Genomic DNA, 14174 nt, shown 5'->3' with positions numbered 1-14174 from the left:
CATGTGCAGGAAGCTCAAAATGCACCATGAGACATTAAAAACCACCACATAAACAAACAGAGGCATTCATTAAGGACTACGGATGATTTTAGTGACCAGTGTTTACTGACTCACTGTTTGATTTTCTCACTTTCTGTTGGTTAAATCAACAATTTTGTGAAGCCGCACTGTTGTGATTTTGGGCTCTACGAAAAAAATCTTCCGTCACTCCACCAAAACACACAACCAAAAATATCTAGCAAACCAATCCATATAATGTCAGTGAAGTGTCCAGCTCAAAAATATAATATCAATATTCTAAAGAGGCTCAAACTACCAATTTTTTGTGGAAACGAGTGCGTTCACATTTGTTTTCCTTGAGTCCTGGTTTGAGCCCAGTTTAGTTCTGATGTAAATTCAGAATCAGAGTATCATTTTTCATTCGTTTTTCAAAATAAAACCAAAAATAAGAAAATGAAAAAACAACCATTTTCTTCATTACTTGCCTCCAAAACCAAAATGAAAAAAAGGGATAAAGATTTGTTTTTTTTATTTTTCTATTTTGTGTTTAAATGAATAATGGAAAAAAACGGATAACGGCCGTTTCCCGTTTACGTGACTGAAACTGTGAAGTCCTCCAGTCTTGGATTAGTTTTAGAAATGAACAGATTTTCAAAACACGGGAAGACATTTTGATGGCTTACATTTGACTTATGAATTTACTTTTGTGTACATCAACATGAGGACATTACATTGCATTTTTTGAGAAATGTCATCGCTTTTGACTATAATATAGTAAATTCATGATACAGTATTTTGCATTATGAGTTCCTGTCCTGTCAGATCCATGTGAGCACCCTGACAGTCGTCTCATGTAATCATGGGGCTGTCACTGTCCAACATGGGAACCCTTTTATCACATCTGTTTAAATAAAGCTCCTGAATTTTGAATGAGAAACCTGCAGAGGCATTGGGCATGGTTAGAGGGATAACTTAAAGAGACACTGATGTGGACTGGCAGTATAGTTCAGTGGAGCCATATTAAAGTACAGGATTGCGCTCTAGTCAGCCATATTGCACTAGTGGATTTCCCAGTCAGTATCTAACAAGTCCAAAGACTGGTTAGCAATGAAGTGGTGACAGGTGATGGATGAGAGAGCAATAGTTGAAATTTATTGTAGTTTATTGCTTTGACTGACATGTTCCACAGTATGGCATTAAACTTGTACTTGCATTTATCTAATTAAAGGGGATTTTATTGTCTTGAAAAACATACATTCTTACTGAGAGCAGAGTCACTTATCCACAGATCTGACCTGTAACTTGGCCTAGTAGCATCACCTGCTTGACTTTCTTGGAGATAGGCGTTTAATGTCATATTATGGGACATTTCAGATGAGCAGATGGCATTCCATCAGAAAAGTTGCTCATTGTACCTTTAACAAGAAAACTGCCAAGTTAATTAAGCCTGTGTATCTGATTTATACTGTCTTAAAAATGTCTTAAAAATGTGAAAAACAAGCATTTTTTGGATTATAAAGCACATTAAGCGAAACAAACGGATGACACTTGAGACTGATCCTTAGCCCAGGCATTCACGATCCATTGGCAGATCGTGGCGTAATTCATCCAGCGTTGCCTCCCTGTCTTGGTGAATTTGTATTATGAACGTGAATGAGAGTGGATAATTTAAATTTGTTTTTTTTATTTCCTACGAGGAGAACTCAAATATATATTGAGTAATAATGTGTTTACTGCAGCTTTGTGCACATTTGTTAAGTTTTAGAGAATTAAAACTTAAAACCACATGGCTAATTTGCATAATATATAAGCACTGAAAAAACTGTTTCTGTCAGACTAAAGAACACAACTCAGTGGAATATGAGTGTTCTCCGTGAGACTCCTGACTACTGACTATGACGTAATGTTCCAACAATCCATCGAGCGGTGTGGCAGATTTTTGAGCGCTGTGTACCGCATAAAGTCGGTTCAAGGTCTGTAAGCACAACCAGAATTAATACAAAAGGTGCACCGGATTATAAGACTCACTGCCATTTTTTGAGAAAATTAAAGGATTTTAAGTGTGCCTTATAGTCCAAAAAATACAGTAGTTCACTTTGAACAATTTGCATTGGTCCAAAGTTATTCTTTGTGTACCTTATGCACCCAAAGCATCCTAATTACTCACCATGATGATTTTATAAGCCCTTTTCACAACTTTCAGAGACCAGTGTGGAGTTCTGCCACAGTAAAGCTAAGAACAGCTAAGATGCCAAGTGTGTACTTCCTGATTATCAATAAAACGTTTTTATAATCATATGCAGACAGCACGCAGCAAACAGACTTATACACCATATCTGATGAATATACAGTATGGTAGAATATAAAAGTTGAATATTAGACGATACACTGCCTTACAATTGCCTGTGTATTAGCACATTCAATTCTTGCATGTTAGACAAGAGGTCATAATATGTTGTGGTAGATCACCATATTACATTTTTTAAGATTTCTTTGAATTTTTTACTGTCCCTGTTGAATCTACATGAGAATCTTGAAGATTCCACTCACTTCTTGTAAGCCCCATATTACGCAACCCACTTTTACTGTCCATGTTCCCCAGCCTTTAACCCTGCTCTAAGTGACAGTAGAGACAGACAAGTGCTGACAGGGCCACTGCTTTTTGTCCCTCCGGAGCTACCGTAATGTCTCTAAAAGTGCTCCCGGTGAATGCATGCAGATGAGGACACAGGAGTGCGCTGTCAGTCACTCTCCCACTCACAGCTGTTTGCAGTTTGGAGCAGGATTCAGATGGCGGTATATGAGATGTCTGTTCACAAGATGATAACCTGATCTTTAGCAAGTTTAAAGTGAGAGATTCTGTGAACAAAGAAGTGTGAAAGAGAGATTTTGGAACACATTTTGTTTTTTGAAAAGAGAGCGGTGAAATGGCCAACTGTCAGTGTGGAGTCAACAAGGACCAAAACTCTCAACAATCCTCCAGCTATTTGTTAGAATAGTTTTATGCAGTATTTTTAGTTTGTTGTTTTCTTGTGAAACAACAAAGTTAGTCTTTCTTTGAGAATTAATGAAAAATGTTACAAAAAATTCCAGGTCTGACTGAAAGGTTGGGTTGCAGGATATTAGAAAGATATGCTAAATTTGTATTACAATAACTATATTACTGCAATCTTCAAATATACATTAAATTATGTTAAAATAAAACTAAAATTAGTAAATTTCACCATGCATGGACAAAGTCAAAATACAAACTGAACAGAGATTGAGAGAAAAATCATTACCGTATTCAAATCTGCTTATTTTTTTATTTTACTACTTTTTAGGGTTGTTAAAAGCATCAAAAATTAGATACTAATCAATATTAAAACAACTAGTACTAGTACTACTAGGCCACCACACACTACGGTGTTAAACGATTTTTAAACGTGTGACAAAAAGAGCACACCACAGACACAAGGAGAATCTTATGAGACCAACGACTATAAAGCATTAAGCACAATCGCATCAGCTGTTTCCTGTCTACAGTAAAACCACTCACTTTGAGAGTCTTAAGTGCTCAAAGATCATAGCACTGCACTTCTAGTTTAGATACAAGTCAAAACTGTGTTATTAATGAAACGCAATACTTCAGATATATGATTTTTAAAGCATAAATACTGGTGATAAAGTCCACAGGAAGTAGAGTCGCTATCGCTCATCTGCAGCTTCACCTCAGTCCGTGCGCTGTGTGGATGTAAACAGATACACATGAGGAGCTACTCTCACCTTTTTACATTTAAAAGGTGTTTCAAACTGGATTAATAGAGCGGTTTTGTGGACTGGACTGCAATTTCTATGGATAATGTGGACTGGATGCTGCACGTTATTACTCACCTCTCGTAAAGTGTTAAATTTAAAGTCTTAGTAATAAAGCTCTGTTTTATTGGCTGTTACCGTGGTTTGGTGTTAACGATCTGACAGAGCAGCTCAGAGTCACACTGACACCACACACTTGAGGAGCACAACACCTTCAAAATCGCAGACAAAAAGTCGGGTCACGCTTCCCTGAACTCGGGGAGCAGCAAATCACAGCCAAAAACAGGCAAATTCTCCTGTAGTGTGTGGCGGCGACAAGTATAAGTGCACATAGATTAGTATATGCCCATGAACCACTATGGAACCTACCTGGACCACTGAGGGATTACACAGATATAACAAAGTTAATATAAAGTTGAAGGTACTATTTTTCTATGTTGTATGAAATATAAGTTACCACATAACTGATTAGCACTGAGCTAGCCATGGTGCCATGAAAAAGTGCCAGTAACTGCAAATGATGAGTTTAAGTGCACAGATAACTCTGTTTTGAAAAATTGCAGAAAAGTACTTTTTCATTTTGTTACCATCTTCTAAAGATATTATATAATATCTAGTGGAATACTATTTTGATTGCTGTAAAATACATATGGCTTTTGAAAACTTCTATACAAACTGATTTCTGATTTTTTTTTTTTTTTTTAATGGCAATTATCTGTTTTTTGCAACTCCTCAAAGTGTTCCTACAGTGTGAAAAGCACCTTTATCCTCTGCATAGGATGTTTTTTAAAGAAAAAAAGAGATTCAAAACTTTTCAATAGTGGCCATTTTAGCAGTAAACTCATACATTGCGTTGAATGGGCTGTTGTTTTGGTCCTTTGGCGGGTTTGATAACATCTTATATATAAAGACATAGATAACGCTAGCCCACTATATTATATGGTGTGTTTATGTGCCCTTCAGAGGTCAAGTCGAGCAGAGGAAAAACTAATTTACTGGGGAACCATTTTACTGCAGTGATAGAAGCAGTGCAAAAAGCAGTACTACAGTACTAGTATTAAGTAATAAAACATATGTTATAATGCTGTTGCCTCAACATTACCTTACTCAAAGTTATATTTTGATTAATTCATGCATCTTTGAGTAATCCTGTATTGTTCTGCAGTCAAGGCTTTGACTGTTCAGAAAATGTTTGTTTTCACCTACCCCCTGTCCCCACCCTCGTCAAAGTACTCTAGCTGCGATTATTTCACGCTCATTAAAAAAATGTCACATAGCCATTTTTTAAACATAAAAACACAAAAATTAGAATCTCCTGCTTGTTACAGTGAAATGCCAGTGAAGCCTTAACAAACTATTGCGGATTAAAATAAAAAGTAAAACTTGGGTTGTAGTTCAGTAATATGAGATGGCGGCATTAGATGCGGCTGGTAGCTCCGTTGGTAGAGCGTTCGTCCACTGATCTGAAGTTTGGCAGTTTGAATCTCGATCTCAGCACAAAAAAACATTATGGGTTGAGCGGTCAGATCCACTGACCCACAGGTTGGCTGGTATGATTCCAGCTCCCACAGATGAATGCTGTCGTTGTGCCCTTAGGCAAGACACTTACCCACCTCGCCTCCAGTGTCTGGTGTGTGAATGTGTGTGTGAATTGGTGAGTGGTTCCTTGTTGTAAAGCGCTTTGAGTGCCTTGAACCACCTTCAATGCGCTATAGAAAAATGTGACCATTTTACCATGTGATATAAACACAACACTACAATTTCAAACTTGATTTCAATAGGAAGGAGCAGCTTCGATACTCAATACTGATTCCAATACCTCAATGATAATTAAAAACAACAGGCAACAGAATGTGATTTTCAATATTAAATCATAGCACTTCCATTTCTATGACCTTATATCTGTGTAATCCCTCAGTGGTCCAGGCAGGTTCCATAGTGGTCCATGGGCGTATACTAGTCTATGTGCTCTTATACTTGTTCTGATACATCTAAAGATCCTTTTAAATTCAGGTAAGATTCATTTCTGTCCTGTGAACGTGACTTTTTTTTAGTATTGATATGTGTTCAAGTGAGTATCTAGCTTCGATACAATGAGAATCTGATTTTCGTTATTTTTGACAACCCTATATGAAGTCGCACTTGGGTTTTCGCATAGTGGCTCTGTGTTAGTGAGTGATTGGTGCTGCTGCTGGCTCACAGGGCACAGATGGGAGCCAGATACTCTCGTCCCTCACATCCACACATAATTAGCACATGTAAACTGCACCACCAGACGCCCAGCTCCTGTCCCTCTCCTGCGGTTCTATACTGCACAATCCCGCACTGCTATAGGAGTCAGCGCTTAACATAATGTACAGAAATGTGGTGTGGAGAAATACGCCTGACGGTAGGTTTGGAGAGATCGAGGCGTGGGAGATACGGAAGCACAAATCGTCTCAATCGAATCAAGATCCCAATTTCAGTGGGTACAATTAGCAAATCGCAAACACAATTTCAGAATCCTTCCATCTCTCTCTTCCTTCTCCCTCTTTCTTCTCGCTTTTTCTCTTCTCTCTCGCTACCATAATGTCCTCCACAAACAACAAAATAACCTGGAGAAAACTCCTAACCCTGTAGTTTAGATCTGTACAAAAAAGTTCTGAAATGTGATTCTTATGTTAGTTTTTTTGTCACTTCATATTTCAGTATTTTTCTAAATTCTTCGGTTTAAATGTGAACTTAGAACCTCATTCTTTAAAGGTAACTTCTTTGTCATTGCTGCTTGGAATGATCCGCAGTATGGCATTAACCAGCTCTACCTTACATTTATTTAATTACAGGTAGTTTTATAGCGAAAAAAAAAAAAGAAAAATCAGACTGTAAGGGGGTTGAATCTCTGCAAATCTGATCTTTATCTTGGTCTGGTTTGGTTTCCACGAAGATTGAAATCTACTGTGAAACATTCCAGACAAAGCAATAACATCTCCATGGAGACAAGCATTTGATGGATCGTCCACCAGAAAAATTACAAAATGCACCTTCAATTAAAACATAAATTGTAAAGCTAATTTCAATCACAATGCTTGTCCAAAAAATCGCAATTAGATTTTTTTCCCTAATGTCCTAGTGGGAGATAATAATGAAAAATGTTGTTGTTTTGGACTTAAAGATCAATTGATATAGAAGATGTCTGATTATAGTTGTTGGCATATCTACTATCCACCTTAAATTTCCAGACATTTTTGACAAGGCTCATACATCAGGTTTAGTACATTTGTTATCAATCATTTGGCTTTGTTTAAGTGATAGAAGACAGTGTATGCGAAATGACAGACTGCTCCATTAAATAAAATAAAACACAAAAATACTACTACTTTTTAATTCCCATTCAAGATTTTGCTCCATAATTCTGCATTTGTGACTGTTCCACATAGAGTCCCATGGTAAAAGGTAGATCTAATGTTGAGTTTTACCAGGGATAATATAAACCTATTGCGCAAAACTGATTAATGTGAACTTTAAGTCAAGTTGCAATCTTGTTACCTCCTCAAAAACAGACCTGGAATTGTGTTTTGTTTCATTCACACATGTTTGAGTAACACTTTATTATTAGGCTATCTACATCTCTAAATCTCAAAATGCTCTCTTCCACCTTGTGATGTCATGAACCCTAAGGGAATCAGCTGTAAAGTCCCTCTGGCTGGAATGTCCCCAAGCTGGAAAGTACCCCTGAATTGTACCCTTTATGAAAGTTAGTTAATCTCCTGTGTTCTCAATAAATGTGCCACAACTATTTCAGGATTTGACCTTACATATTTATACATATTTATACAGAGATATACAGAGTTAATACCAAATGAACATCATTGGACTATAGAGTTAAGACCTTCCTAAATGTGATTCTGAATGATTTTTGAACAAATTCTGTAGCTTTTTTAAACTTCTTGTGTTGCGCTGTTTATAAATTATGTTCATTCATGGCAGGAAAGGAAATAATTCATATTTCTTCCCAAATAAACAGTTACAGATGCTAGAGGACATGGGGAACAAGAAAAAAAAAATTAAATATGATTTCATATTAATCTTCTGCGAGCAAATGAGGAGTATATTGGTATTACATACTGAAAAAATCTGTGCTGCTTTGGGAAGATCAGTAAAATGACATAAACAAGGCCCGACATTTGGTCTGGCTACATTCACATTTAATTTTGCTATGATATACAAGCTGATTTTCTAACTCAACAAATCACGTACTAAAGGCCGGCAAGAATGTCCCCCCTCTCCCGGGCACAGCAGTTACTCGTATGCCGCCCAAGAGAAGGGAGCACCTGGAAGGGGGAGGGGGACGTTCCCACCAAGAGAATGGGACGCTTAAGCTGGGACTTTCAAGACAGGGGGACGCTCGAGCTGGTATTCAACCCTAAGCTCTCAAGTTAACAGCTCCTTTTACCTTTAGTTAAATAGCGATTGGCAATTCCGGGGCTGAAATCATCCAAATGATTCTGGTGAAGGTGCATGGAGTGGAGCACTTTCTTTATTACCACATGATATCACAACCTGGAACTGAGTGTTTTCTGTTTGAGAAGAACTCAGAACCTGAAATATGCAGGGTTTGTGTGTGAACGAAACAAAACACTACTCCAGGTCTGTTTGTAATGAGGAAACAACATTAGAACATCAGAAAATGGCGTAATATGGGCCCTTTAACAGAAAATTAACTTCTTATATAAAGTCTAACAAATATAACTCTACTGGTTGACATTTCTTTCTCTCAGAGCTCCTATATTGACATAAAGCTTCTCCTGTGGGATTATGTGGAAGATGGGTCAATAACATAATTTTTCTCACAGACATTATCAGTTCTCTGCCCAGCCCAGTTAAACAGCCCCTGTCAAAACGCCTGTCGTATTTTAAACCACATTATTCAGACACAAAGCGGACCTGTCCTCCCACATCACCACACATCACCACTGCCCTACACTGCAAAACAAAATAAGTTTGAATTCAAAACAGTTATTTTTTATCCTTTACATTGACATAAGTGATTGGTTGGAGTATAATTATCCAAATGATCCAATAGATTTTTTCTCCCTAAATAATTACTCGTTATTAGTTGTTACTCATTTTACAATTCTCTTATGTCATTTCATGTTTTTTATTAAACTACCCAGTGTAATAAAACATCATCCCTTGATTTTTATTTTCATGATCTAGTCGTTATGAATAGCTGATTAACTTTGATTAACTCAGTAACTGATCCTGGTTATTTCCTGTCCCAGATTTAGACATAAATTCCTCCAGATAGTAGACAGTTGTTGTTGTATGTTGTTGACTTGCAGATCATAACATCTCCAATATCTGAAGCTCATTAAACCCAAAATATTTCCAATTCCTCCTCACACGTCGCCAAGACTCACTTCTCAAAGGACCTGTTGAAGAGAAACTAATTTCAGATGCAATTATTTCCTGACGGTTCGACACGACCAGGGCCTCTTTGTGACAGGAAGAAGAGGAGGAGGAGGCTGTGACACAGTGATGTGTGATGGAGCTAATTCTTCATTAGACTCACATAATGTGGATCTACTCCTCTCATCTCTGTTCACGCTCACGTAGCACTTGGCACACACTGGAGGACAATAGGCAGGGCATCTGAATCAAAGTCAGTGTACCAACCTCATTTTTTTCAATTCTAAGTTTGTCTTAAAACAGAAAAAGTGCAGATTGGAAAGATGTATTCTCTTAAATCATCTGTAACTGCAGACATAATGTATCTGATATGCAATAGAGTGATATTTGGTACTTTTCAGGTAGGGGGCTGCCACCTGCTTGTCTCCATGGAGATGTACCTTTGCTAGGACTGTTCTACAGTATAGTATCCCAGCTTTAACCAGGAGTAGAGGTGTCGATATCGACTGTTTGGAAACCAGAGCAACCAACTCTGCCGATATTTTTAGACCGATTTTGATCATTTCTATCCAATTAACATCATTTGAAATGGCAACAAACTTAAGCATGACTTTATTTCTCTACAAACCCATCAGAGAGTGGTATAGTCACATTTTTATGACTTTCCTCTTCACATTTAGGTGTTCATATGAGGCTAAAGGTGTCTCCCTTAATCAGGCCAATAGCTGATACGCTAAAAAGTACAAACAGCCAACCAATACATCATTCATAATAATAATAATAATACATAACACTTGTATAGCACTTTTCAATATACTTAAAGACGCTTTACATGAGAAGACAGTTAATGGAAGGTTTTTTTAAATAAATTTTATACATTCATTCTATCTCTAACCAGCAGACCTTGAAAAATTAACAAAACCAGGAATAAACCAGGTCTAAATGGGACTACAGTCCAGGATTAAGTTTGGACAGATGAAGCGTGTTGGGACTCTGAGATAAGTCATGTTGTGCATCGATTAGTGGACTAAAACAGGAAGATGATGTGAGACAGTAGAAGCTCTCAAAACTATTCAATATATTTATTTGACAACCCAAACTTCACTTAGAAGACACAAGAACAACTACGCACACAAAAAAATAAAGTAGGCTACAAGTAAACAGTGTATTTTTTCCCCTTGTATTTGAGCAAAATTTGTCTTGCCCAAGAAAAGATATATTGTAATCAGCTCTTGTAAGTCTGCTCTGTACTATCTGCATCTAACTGTATAGTCCTTTTCTCATCCGATAATCAGGAAGTACATAGTTAGTATGGTTGTTGTTAACTTTACTGTCACAGCAAAACTCTGGTCTCTAAGAGTTATAAAAAGAAAACTCATCGTGGTGAATAATTACAATACACTGAAAGCACGAGGTTAGTGAGGAATAATTTTGGTAAGTATTTAACCACAGTTTCCATATTTTCGGAATAATTGCAATTACACATTTTGCCAAAAGAGAGAGGATGATAGCGATGGTCATTTCTAAAGCCAGTCTGAAAGAGAATAATGAGAGTACAGTATCCTCCAAACCAGAACCGTCCACGGCCTCATTAAAATGTAACTTCAAAAGCTCCAATCAACAAAATGTGCAGCCAAATTAGCCAGAGAAGAGGCCATCCACTTTGAAAGAGTTTGTGGGAGCGACAACAAGGACATAAGAAAGTATCACAGAGCTAAAAGAAGCTTACTTTTTAATATACTGTGCAATTAGCAATTCTTCTCATAATAGAAGGAGACTTTAATCAGCTAAAACAGTTAACTCCGGCAAGATAATAAAGACGTAATGATCAACATTTACTAAAAACCCTGTACTTCAAAAAGAGGAGGTTTCCCAATTATTGCAAAGAAGTTATTCCATGACTGGTCATTATTGTTATCAAGAAAATTTACAGAAATGTGCATTAGTCGACTAATCATTGTATTCAGATAATAAGTATTTATATAAAAGAACTAGACCTGACACGATAACAAATTCTGAAGTGTGATATACATGATAAACTAACTACTAACTAACTAACAAAATAAAATATGTGGTCATACCGGCTTGTCAAAGCTTGATCCCGTCAGATCTCAGACGCTCAGCAAGGCTGGGCCTGGTTAGTACTTGGATGGGAGACCGCTGGGAAAATCAGGTGCCACAGTGGGGCGCCAGTGACAAAAACTTGTCATTGTGTCCTTAGGCAAGACACTTCACCCACATTGTCTACTATAAAAGTGGTGTGTGCGTGAGAGATGGTGGTGGTCGGAGGGGCTGATTGCGCAGATTGGCAGCCTTGCTACCGTCAGTCTGCCCCAGGGCAGCTGTGGCTACATAAATAACTTACCACCGTTGAGTGAATGAATAATGAATTGTAAAGCGCTTTGGGTATCTTGAAAGGCGCTATATAAATGCAATGATTAATAAAAAAAAATAAAAAAACAATAATATTGAAACCTAACCATAAAGTAGAATCATCCACTAAAAGTATTCTAAATGTACAATATTGATAAAAACATGAGCTGCAATAAATAAATAGCAGAATGCAACACTTTAGTAATGAGACTGTATAGTTTTAGCTCATAATTCAACCTTGTACATCTTAAATTTTATCATACTGCAGAAAAAAATTACCAACATTTCCCACTAATACAAAGAAAAAGCATGTGCGATAAATTTTGATGCTCAAAAATGACTGTTCTATCAAATATTGGACGATAAGTCAATATAGTATTTATTGCGACAGGCCTAGAGACAACACTTTTAGGAATTTATATTTGCAAAGACAGATTAACTCATGATACTAGGGCTGTAACGATATCCAAGTCTTACGATATGATATCGTCACGTATGAACCTCACGATACGATATTTATTGCGATATTGTGGGAAAGCTCATGATATGGTGAGGTTTACGATTAGGGATGTAACAATATCTAAATCTCTGTACGATATTTTCACGATATATCTCACGATACGATATTTATTGCGATATTCTGTGGAGGCTATTATTCTACTTTTTTCTCTTAAAATGCCTTGACAAGACTAAAACTAAGAACTAAAACTTACTGTTATTTCTTCTTGTAGTCTGCACTGAAATGGAGCAAAGGATCATGGTTTATGTAGTTCCCTCTGTCTGCTGCACCATAACTCTTCATTTAAGCAAAGAGACTTGTAATTTGATACATTGTGATGGTCCACGATATTATTGTGAGAACTTTGACGATACAATATCATGATATTTTGGTTATTGATACACCCCTACATGATACACAAGTTTAACCTGTCTTTTTCTAATTATAATGTTTCCTGGTACTTTTTTTGTATAATTAGTAGTAGTTTTTGCATGAACTTCTTGTGAGTTCAACTAATTGATTGGCAGGATATGTCTTTAGTCAACCAAGAATTTCTTTAATATTGAAAAGTATTTGGGCATACTGTAGGGCTGTAGTTGTTCATTTGGGCACGTATTGTAGAATTGTCTTTATCTATAACCAAACTGTATAAAGCCACATGATAATATTAAAAAGTGTTGGAAATAAAACGTAGATCCAGTGATTCCCATTAACAGAGGAGACTATGGTGGTCTTCCATAATCAAAATCTGTAACATATAAATTTAATCCTGTACTGTGGAACAAACCAGAGGTGACAGAACCCCCATCAGAAAAATGACACAGTGCCCTTTCAACAGTAATTACCATACAGTTAATATATGTTTAGTGTAGGTGAGGCCCATTAGAATGCCTGATCACTGGTGTATTGATTAGCCATAACATTACGATGGCAGACAGGTGGAGTCAATGATCCTGCTCACACACGCAGAATATTAACTACAGTCTGTGGTCACTATCTGAATATTAATGAAGAGCCTCTGTGTTCTGCCATATGTGGGTCAAACTCAGCCAATTATCGACTCAATGGAAAAGAAGACAAGAGGGGAAACTCAAACTGATCTGTGTTTAAAAATACAGGAAACGCGAGGAGTTAATATCGCACAGACCATGGTCATTAAGAACCTACTTTTGTCACTGGTACTGTCATTGGTACAATTAATCTAGGGATGTGTATGAATTAGGGATGGGATACGATCTCTTGCCTTAAGAATTTACTGTGCACACAAGTGGAACATTTTTTATTTTTTTTACATTAGGCAAAAATAAGTGCTATGTTAAGTTACACTTTTTGAATATAAAATAAAATAAAGAAATCATTGTGTAGCCAAAATTGTAATTGAATGACACAAGCGATCTATTATGTGTTAAGTCAAAATCTCATTTGTCTCATTCTTGTGGTCTTGTGGGCATGTCTCTTCCCATAGTATGAATATAAAAGTTGTGAGCAAGCTGTGGTTATAAGGAGACTTATTAGGAAAAATTGACTTTTCAGAGATTTGAATCATGTTATAGTGGGTTTCCTCTTCTCATTCACTGTCTCGAAGTTGTATTTGGAGGGATTCATGTACATTTGAGTAATCTTTCCTTATTTTGAAGATACCATTTTGTTGTTCGCCAGTTTTATTTTCTTCATCAATGATACACGTAGGATTTGGCAGCATCTCATTTTGATACAAGTGAAAAAAAAATCCGCTGCTAATCTGCTGTGCAGGTTTCCCTAAGGGTCAACTCTTTGTGGTGCTGATGCTGATTATGGCGATCTCAGCTCCCATTGGGCATTGCAGTTTTATAATACTTATAATATTTATATAATACTTAAAATATTCAAATAATGACATAATGATCTACATACAAAACAGGCTTAAGCACAATGTCTTCTTTAATATAATTCTTTAACTCTAATTGCAATTAGATTTTTTTTTCTAAAATAATCTGAAAAGCAATGCAATTATAATTAGGATTTATAGGATTCAGTTCAACTAAGTTTGTATTTAAACACATCCAGGCGCATGAACATGTGAGAGAAGAATCAAGCATGAACTGCTGCACATAACAGGTCTAAATCTGGTTTTGAACAC

At 36.7% G+C, this 14174-nt stretch overlaps 1 protein-coding gene and 1 pseudogene across 1 annotated transcript in view; one reads left to right on the top strand and one right to left on the bottom strand.

Moving 5' to 3' along the window:
* Positions 1-14174, bottom strand: part of tex264a (testis expressed 264, ER-phagy receptor a) — a 146739-nt gene that overhangs the window by 120503 nt on the left and 12062 nt on the right.
* On the top strand, positions 11251-11368 carry LOC129411155 (5S ribosomal RNA; annotated as a pseudogene).

Source organism: Boleophthalmus pectinirostris, unplaced genomic scaffold (assembly GCF_026225935.1).
Source record: "Boleophthalmus pectinirostris isolate CB_2022bp ecotype Guang Dong unplaced genomic scaffold, ASM2622593v1 HiC_scaffold_3, whole genome shotgun sequence".
Classification (NCBI taxonomy): Eukaryota; Metazoa; Chordata; class Actinopteri; order Gobiiformes; family Gobiidae; genus Boleophthalmus; species Boleophthalmus pectinirostris.
The sequence above is the reverse complement of the archived record's forward strand: the minus strand, read 5'-3'. Positions and strand labels throughout refer to the sequence as shown.